At 33.5% G+C, this 10,299-nt stretch overlaps 1 pseudogene; it reads right to left on the bottom strand.

Annotated features, from left to right (window-relative positions):
- Positions 1–8,810: 8,810 nt before the first annotated feature.
- LOC114211540 (serine/arginine-rich splicing factor 3 pseudogene) lies at positions 8,811–9,373 on the bottom strand (annotated as a pseudogene).
- Positions 9,374–10,299: the final 926 nt, after the last annotated feature.

Raw genomic sequence — 10,299 nt, forward strand, 5'->3', positions numbered from 1 at the left:
TCCTTGTCTCTTTAAGTTTTCTTTTTTTCTCTTCTTCCACTTATAATTACCGCAGCATTATAGTGAAGTGAAAAATGTACAGTCATTGACACTTTAATCATTATCAAAATATGCAGAAGGATTAAGTGACTTATTCTACATTTTCCTCTCATTCTCTATTTATTCTGTGATCCTCAAGAGTCCAGTAAAGTGCCCCACAGACTATCTACAGAAATATCTACTTGCTTCACCTTGATTTAAAGGAAATGTGACCTCAGTGTTTACTGCTTGAAGCAGGGATGAAATGGCATCTCTCACTGTTACTTATCCTCTCTGTTTCCTACTTGCCGAAATGTCTGCACCTTATAATGCACGGGTTCATCCTTTTGGGGCATCTTCCACCACACTCTGGCCTCTGGCTGTTGTACATTTCAGCATTTCTTTGTGCTATGTTAATCACCTACTAATAACATAGTTTGTGGTTTTCCTGTTGACTTAGCTGCATGCAGTTTTCTTAATCTTCACACCCATTTCTCATAGCCTATTTTTGTCAACCCTGTATACTTGTTAATATACATATTATGTACCAGTACATCCAGAAATGAGAATTGGAATATTCAACTTTGTCCTGAGTTACATCTCAGTTGAAAACTATTATTAATGTCAGATTACTTAAGACCTGTTAACATAATGTGATTGGTCATTAATCTTTCTTAAAGGAATATTTTTATAATAATTTCCTAAATCACTGATTCCTTAAGTGTTATACATGCACAGGTCTTTTCTTCCCCAGGTACATAAAATAGAAATGCATCTTGATCACTCTCTTTACTGCCTCCAGCACTGAAAACTCTTATATTAAAGATTAGATTCACATATGCAATTTTATAAAAAGGTAGTATGATTTCACTTCTCTATTTTTATATGCCTTCATCCAAATTACCATGGATCAGCAGTCTGAGAAACTTTAAAGAGGCTAGATTTAATTTCAATTAATATCATCACTATCATAATGACAACTGGATAAAGATAGACAAAATATTTGGAATTAGGTTTGTTGTTTGTTTACAGTGTAGTAATTGAATATCTACTATGTGTTTGACACCGTGCTTTGTTTGCTTAAAGTATTCCACATTTATCTAGCATATATACTAGAAATTAGTAAATCTTCATTCTTCATAGTTGTGTTAAGCAGATAACTAAACTTCACTTTTAGAATATTTTATTTTCATAATCTTGGATGCAACTTGCTAGGTCATATCTATGTTACTTCTGACTGCTAATGTTTAAATTGTACTACATCAACTTTCAACATTTGTTTTACATCAATACCTATATTAAGAATTTTGAATGTGGTTTCAATGAGAAGGATTCTGCAGATATACAGTTGTCCTAAAATTAATTCCAATTTAGTGATGTGTTGCAGTGTTATCTGTGAGTATGTGACATTGTATATGGATGTTATGTGTAACAAAACAAATGAACTAAAACTATTTTAATGGAAATTAGGTCCTCCCTTAAATTAACTTTGGTGAAGATTGTGGGAAGAGGCCTCCCATGCAAAATTATTTGAGAATAGATATTCCTGCCACTTCATAAAAATGAGCTTGATTTGTTTCTTCCATCACTGCCTTCTGCAAATTTTTTTTCCTAGTCCAACACCCCAGCAGGAACAGTTTCTTCTGCCTTTTGATGATTGCTTAGGAATTTAATACGCAGAATTATAATCTGTTTTGCCTTTCCACACACTCATTTGTCATCCTGCCATTTTCAGATTTTCGAATTATTCAGACTTTAGAAAATCTTGAGTACAAAGTCCATGAGCTTTAAAGAATTATCTGTAATTTATATCAGGTTAATTCTCATTTTATTTTTTATTTATTTTTCACTTTTTTAAGGTAATGGTCATTTTAGAAGTGCAATCTCAAATTACCTAAAAATGTTGTTGTCTGTGGCTTCCAGTATGGACTTCATTATTTGACCTACTGTCCATTTTTAGAGAATATGCTGGAATTTGGAGATTCCAAATGCCAGGGGATTATAAAAAAACAACTGGGGAAAGGCTGGAGCTTGTGTTCAAGGCCACAACATTTAACTTAGGTGAGTCTTTATTAGATAAATAATTTTTGTTGTATTTTTGTAGGTTTGATAATATTTACACACTAATTTCTAAAGTCCCTCAATATTTGTCACTCAAATGCACCATAGTATCTCTTTTCTAGAATAGTTTATATAAATAACAAACAAAGCAAACTGTATAATAAATATAATAAACATAAATATAATAAATATAATCTAAATATAATAAATAATAAAATTTACTTTTCAATTCCTGCAATATTAAAAATTCCTTCTTGGGAATTTTATAGGAACAACAAATTATTTTCAATAATTTTAATTTTTTTAAAGATTATTTATTGAGAGAAAGAGAGCATGAGAGCAGGGGGAGGGACAGCAGGGAAGGGAAAGAAAATCTCAAGCAGACTCCCTGCTGAGTGCAGAGTGGATTCAGAGCTCCATCTCAGGACCCTGAGATCATGACCTGAACTGAAACCAAGAGTTGGACTTTCAACCAACTGAGCCACCCAGGTGCCCCAATAATTTTAGTTTTTAGCTGAAACTCTAAGGAGAGCGTCAAATATGTAGCTCATTCATGGGGACTCTAGCATGATACGAAGCCTGATTCCAAAAGAAAGTAAGAGTGTGAAGTGTTTATAGTGGTTAAAAAAAAGAATGCTTGAATAAGATTACTATTTAGCAAAAAATTAAGGTTCTATGGGACAACAAATTTTAAATTTCGAGATTTTCTTATGAACAGAACTTAATTGCAGCTCTATCATACATACTCTGTGTGCATCATTTGCATCTTCATTAGTTTTTTTCACTAGCTACCAGCTACAATTACAGGAATGTAAAATACCCTAATCAATAGTAAGGAGCAAACATATATTTTTAAAAGGTACACACTTTTCAACCAGAGTCTTAAGCAGAGATGGATACTGTGGGTTGCTATACAATGTCCAGCATGACATTGAAGTAGCACATGGTGATTCCTTTTACCTTAACAATTATTGGATATTTTTTAAACACATACAGAACCCTGATTCTGAGTATTCACTACTGTTCACTATTATTCACTATTGCACAATTAAGGGAAACTCAGTCGCTGGTTTTTGTTTGTTTTAGATTCAGTTTTTGCCTTTTTTTTTTTTTCCCCCGACTGATCCCTTTTATAACTTCTTAAAGACTGATGTAATTCTACCCTGGGAATGGTGTAGTGATAGAAGGGTTCAGTTTCCTCCTGGCAAAAAGGCAAACCATCTCTCTGCTTCTTGGTCATCTACCTCTCCTAAATGGTTTCTATTGAGCTGTATGTTGCCCACTGCCTTTTTTACACTTCCTTTCCAACACGTGTCTTTTTGGCATTCACTGTAAGCTTTTGTTTTAGAAGGAGTTTACTCTGTACCTTCAAATGTAAACACAAGAGGTATGTCTCCTATTCTGCTCTCTGATTACCACATGATACATTCTTTATGTATGGAACTCACCCAAGTTTGCTCCTGATCTCCACACACAAACACAGCATGCCACTCTTGATATTTTAAGTCCACACACCATGATTTTAAATGGAAGATTGCTCTGTGAGGCTTGAAATATATTCAGCTTTACCAAAGAATCAAGATGCAATCCTATCTGTCCTGGAGTTCTCAAATGTTACGGAAATGTTATAATCCCAGTTAAATCTTCCACTGAGACTTAAATGAGAGTAATATAGCACTGTTTAGGTCTCATGTCTGCTTCTGAATTTTTTCCTTCCTCAGAAAATTGCAAATAATTTTCAGGGGTGGTCTGTTGTTCTATTTATTCTTTTTCCAATCTGTTTTGGTGGCACAACTGTTAACATGCTAATTTTTTTGGCTTACAACATTTTAAATTGCAAAATAGTTCTTACTCCTCAAAAATAGTGGCTTTAAAGAACATATTTTAGAATATGGAGCTAGGAATTTCACTTCTTTGTTTTCTCTGATTTCTTTTTTAATATTGTCCTCTTACTGATAAATGATACCGAAGCACTGAATGCAGCTGGTTGCTTCAATCTGGTAGTAGAAATATGCAGGAGAAAGATGGAAGAAAGACTGAAAATTTGGGATGAAAATCATTTTGTACATTTAAACCACATTTGTCTTTTTATTCTCAATAATTATGTCTTTTTTTGTGGGTTTTTTTTTTGTGCTGTCATTCTCAACATACAGTAAATTGAGGACCAGGAAAAAATAATTTAAAAATGAAGAAACAAAGATAATTTGAAGCACAATAAAGAACTTTAAAAATTGTGAGTTTCTAAAAATTATCAGAAAATTTTTGCATGACCAAACATGAAAGTATAATAATAAGTCACTCTTATATTTTTAACTGTTTAGTATTATTGACTGAGAAACTTGGTAGAATGTATAAAGACATTAAGAAAGAAACGCAATGCTACTAACCCTGTGTTGCTCAAAGCGAATACTTTAAGTGTAATGGTATCTGTATCTTCAATATGTCATCATTTTTCACAAAATCACAATATATTTTTTTCTGTTTTTCTATTGGGATTATGTCTTCCTTATAAAGCTTTCTCTTTCCCCTCCAGGAATGCCAAATTAAGTTACACATTTCTTGTTGCCAGTACACATCAAAATATTCAATAATCACTAATTCCCACTAAACTGTCTTACTATTTTACACACAGAGTCAACTTTTTCTTTAAGTACTTTAGTAAGGTCAAATGTTCCCTAGATCATTATAAAGCTGTTATTTTTGATAGCCCCAATGTTGATTTATTGATATGTCTTCTTTTATCTTACTCTTTCCTTGTGATAATGCTCAAGAAATACGTATATATATGTATATATATATATATATATATATTTCCATGTGTATTACAAGTTCTGAGTACCTGCACATTTGAAAATAATTTTAGCATCTAGTTAGAATTGGAAGGCAGTTCTGGTTGGGTCTGGAGTTCTAGGTTCAAATTTTTTTTTCTCAAACTTTACCAATTTCTATATTTGTTTCTCTGTGAATATTACTTTTTTTAATGCTGAATTTTTTTTCAGAATACATCATTATATTTGCCAAAAATCATTAGATTTGGCAGTATGCCAATGTTTCTCCACTTGAGGATACATAATTTTCTTAGGTTGATTTCAGTAACTTATATTTTAACATTTTGGTTTTTTTTCAGCTCTTGTTCCAATCTTATTCTTTTTTTTTTAAATAAAAATAATGGCATGTAGAATGTATAGTTTCTCACATTTTTATACTTTACATTTTTTATTGTGTACAAGACACCAATTAATTCTTTGGATATATCCCTTCTGTTCTTCAACAATTGTTAAATACAGATTACACCCTCTTAAAAACATTCAGTAACACATTTTTTTTCTTTAGTTACTGTTCTTTTATAGAAGTTACTTTCATGTTTGGTCATGCAAAAATTTTCTGATAACTTTTAGAAACTCACAATTTTTAAAGTTCTTTATTGTGCTTCAAATTATCTTTGTTTCTTCATTTTTTAATTATTTTTCCTGGTCCTCAATTTACTTTTATGTACTATAGATGATAAAATGAGAGATTATACTTTGACAGGAAAGGAACTCAAGTTTTTAATAAAGACTGTTCAGCAGTCAAAACCATGACTACGTTTACCAGCATCTTCAGGCAATGTTAGGAAAATCATGAAGTTAGTAAGTACTTTTGTATACTGTATAATTAAATATTCAAAAGCATGTATAATCATTACTTTTCTATATATCAAACAATATTAACAGTAGAAATTGTTAAGAAAGTATTGGTAGGTAGTAAAATTCCTAACAAGTAACAGATTAGGTGAAAGAGTAACTGATTTTTGCCCTGGAGTTGTTTTGATTAAGTATTATAGTTTGATATCTGATCAACTGACTGAAATATTGTATTCATATCAAAGTCTAGTCCATACACTGTTCCAATATCTAACCTTTTCCAGAAAGCATTACTTGTGCCACCAGACCTTATTTTGCCCAGATTCATGATCTCATTTATCTATTTAAACCTGCCTTTCCTTAAACTTCAGTTATTCTGTTTGAAATGCTTCTCAAACTTAAAACAACCCATTTGCTAAATACATTTTAGGAGAAGAAAATTGTTTGAGAACTATGTAATATTTGAGTCGCAGTTCCGCTATTGCTTCAAAAATCACTCTGTTTTCACACGGTATTACACTTTCCTTCTTTAAATAGATAAATAAAGGCCTAAAGGTAGTCCCAGTCTTAGTACTTGCAAGGTTGGGCACAAATGGCAGCCCACATACCATATGTCCAAATACTTAAAAGTTACAAATCAGGTTAACAGATTGTGAAATAAAGTATAGTCTATCTTTCTACTTTGACAAATACACCTTTATAAAGTCCTGGAAAGCCAGGTTTGAATTTGGAATTATTAGACTCCTTCTACTGCCATAATGAAATATGGCACTCTGGAGAGAGCCAGCCCTGGATTCCAGCCTATATATATATATACTCTCTCCCATCCATGGTTCTGTCTTGCACTATGATGGGCCTTGAACATGTAGAGGTGGACCAGTTGCCCACATGACCAAGTTTTGTTCATGTGCTCTGAAATAAAGTCCTCTTGGTCTCTTTGAGGATAGACCCGGGGTAAAGGCACATGCAGATTCTGATATTGGTCTGAGCATCATTTGAATTCAGAATTTTAGTCCCAAGTACCCAATGCATAATCTTCAAAGATAGAGGCATATGCTGTAAGTGGGAACATGCCCTTGGCCTATGGGGAATGGTATGTGTAGAAATGGAATCTAGTAAGGCTCCAAAACAAGTGTGATGCATTTGATCTTTTGCCAGGGTCAAAGGGCAGTAGCCTTGTCACTTCATATCATTATCATGTAATTGTCAATTATCTTGATGAAGTAGTAGCTTCCAAATACAATGCCAGGTAACAATCCCAGATGTCATGGAATAGAAATGCTCACAGACCAATTTAAGGTGATAACTTACCAAATTAAATTGAAATACACAGAAAGAAACAAGGAGAAAGATACTAGGGAGAAAAATATATTTAGGAAAAGGTACTCATGGGTGGAAGAATACCACTACTTGAATCCTGAGTTGTGCAATTTTTTTTTAAAGATTTTATTTATTTATTTGAGAGAGAGAGAGAAAACACATGAGCAGGGTGAGGGGCAGAGGGAGAAGCAGACTCCCCACTGAGCAAGGAGCCCTACACAGGGCTCAATCTGGGACTTCAGGATCATGACCTGAGCCAAAGGCAGACACTTAACGACGGAGCCACCCAGGCCTCCTGAGTTATGCAATGTTTCTACATTGTCTTTCTCTCTCTCTTTTCTCCACTACCACCAGCTTCTCCACAAAAAGTCTGGTTATAAGAACCAGAGTCAAGATTTGAGCAAAAAGTCCCCAACAGATGGAAGACGACCGAACCAATGATACACAGACATCTTCTATTAGAATTATTCATAAGAATAGGTGAAAATATGCCTTGCCAAGAGCTGTAGCTTGCCAGTTGCCCTGCTGAATGGTTATGAGTTTTATCTGTTTTTCTTGGGCTGAGCACATATGGGCAGAATAGGACTATATGAGTGTCACCAATAGGTGGCCAATTTAGGGGAGATTTAGCTGTTAGTCCAGATATGTCATAATCATGACTTATTTATGTCTATCTAAAAGTAGCACTCTTTTTTTATCAAATTCTTTATTTATTGCTACTATCTTTGCTCTTCCTTACATTTAACATACTATACACTTAACACACTAATTGCATCTGTCTTTTATGCCACTAACTCACCCTAAATATCAAAAGCATCCTATAAGTGCATCTAGATATCATGAGCAAATAGATAACTTATGATCCATGTTTAACTTTTCTCATGAATTTCACCCTTCTAATTGTTTTTATTATTTATATAAAAATTGAGTATTTTCAACTAGTACATCATATAGATGTCATAACATCTTTTAAAGTTTTTACTTCCTTTAATAGTCACATTGGTTTTTGAGGTAGTCTTGGTAAAATCCTTCATTTTGTCATATGAGTAAATAATTAAGCTGTGGTATTTTGAAAACATTTTATGGCAGACATCACAACTTCAGGTGGAATAGAATCTTAAAATGCCCAAAATTATGGGATTTTTTTCCCCTTACTTTCCTTTTACCAGCCCTTTGACTTTTTTCCAATCTGCAAGTCTATTGACTTAAGAAAACACACCATCTCATTAAAGTAGACAACAAAATAAACATACTCATCATTATCCTTGAGCTTTTTCCCCATGTATTCTAAAATGCTTCATTGGAAAAGTATAATTTTTTTTTAAAGGAAGCAAAGAAAGGAAGATATCAGGCTTTCCTTATTCACTATACACTAGCAAAGATCAGTTCCAACGAATGAGAAATTTTTCAAATCAAGAGTCAGGTAGGGTTTTTTTTTTGTTGTTTTTTTATATTCATGTTATTATTTATTCATTTAGGTGATTTTTTAATTTAATTTTATTATGTTATGTTAATCATCATACATTATATCATTAGATTTTGTGTTTTTTGGGGGGGCAGGAGTTAGAGGTTTATTATCAGTCTATGTGAGACTAAACTTCAAAGCAAATTCAATTTTGCTTAAGGGAACATTATGAAGTAACAATTCTTGATATTACATGCCTCATATGATCCATTCAAATCATAGAGAATTACATCTTTATGTGTCACTGTTCCAAGAGACAAACAAATGTGAACAGTTAAAACATCTTAAGAATGCATCAAGCTTATGAAATCTCAAACAAAACTTGAATTTTCTGTACATACTCCTGTCAATTAAAGTTATTTCCTGTACACCACTCCTCTTGCAAACTGGTCTTCTATTTCCTTTCATTTGACCTAGATCGGCTACGAGACCTAGAGAAAGATCGGGAAGGCTTGTGATTTCTCTCCTGAGACAGTGATCTCTCTCTCCTCCTATCTCTGGAAAGGGACCTGCTCCGGCTCGGGGGAAGCTTCTCTGTCTTGGAGATCTGAGGTTGAGGCGGAGGACTCCTCCGATAATCATCTCGAGGGCAACGACCCCAAGATGGTGGTGGGCCACGATTTCGACTTCTCTTTTCACCATTCGAGAGTTCCACTATTCCTCAGCGGCCACATAATGTTCTCCCATCTAGTTCTCGAAAAGCATCGGCTGCATCTCGGGGATCTTCAAATTCAACAAAAGCAAAACCGGGAGGGTTTCTAGCAACACACACACTTCAGAGTGGTCCACAATAACCAAAAGCTGGTTCCAATTCATTCTTGTTACCATTGTTTCCAAGATTACCTATATAAACCTTACAGTCCAATGGATAGGAATCACCATACATTTTGAGATCTTGGGTTGGAAAGGACGCTCAAATCCACACACCCTCAGATGGGTCTTCCCGCTTCCTGCTCCCCTCCCCGACCAGCTCCCAGAGATGCTCTCACTGACCTGGCGTCCACAAAATGGCGGACATCATTAGTTTTTGATGTAGTGTTCCATGATTCATCGTTGGCGTAGAGTCAGGTAGATTTCTATAAAATGTGTTTACTGTTCCTTCTATCAGTCAAAAGGAATAAAGAAAAATTTACATTTATTTCATTAGTGATAAGAATTTAATGGTTGCAATGTAATTTTTAACATGTTTTTATTCTAAATACTTGTCAGAGTCCATTAAATATCTTTTCTTTCAATTTTACCCTTAAGTTAGAGGTGAACAAATAACTTCTGAATATTTAGCAGTTTCTGTTTTCCAAAAGATCCTCATTAGTCCATAGTTAGCTAAAGCTGTTCATGCAATGAATGTCTATAATTCAGAACTAGACATCCAGCAACAAATTGCTGTATTAACTTCTTCATTTTTACTGCATTAAACTAATTTTAAGGAAGTTTATAGAATTTAGAAATTTTTCAAATTAAAATCTTATATAATTAATTGGTCACAATAATTTACATGAAGTGATTCTTCATTTTCTTAATTGCATTAACTTACAGCCATATATATTCACATGCAAATAAGCTACTATATAATTATCTGTATGATAGAAAATGGCAATATCAAGATTCATTAGTATAATTAGAATCAATTCAATAGCAGATGTTAGTATACTATATCTTCATTTAGTTTACTTCTTTTCTATGATACTTTTGGAGTAGCCAATCAAACTAAATCCACTCCACATATTATAGCACACCATCATCTTTGGTCTATAAAAACTCCATCTTTTATTTTGTTGGAGGAATATATATTATGGGTGCTGAGAATTATGG

This window comes from Eumetopias jubatus, unplaced genomic scaffold (assembly GCF_037043125.1).
Source record: "Eumetopias jubatus isolate StellerSeaLion01/CBP00866 unplaced genomic scaffold, mEumJub1_p1.0 scaffold_3, whole genome shotgun sequence".
NCBI lineage: Eukaryota > Metazoa > Chordata > Mammalia > Carnivora > Otariidae > Eumetopias > Eumetopias jubatus.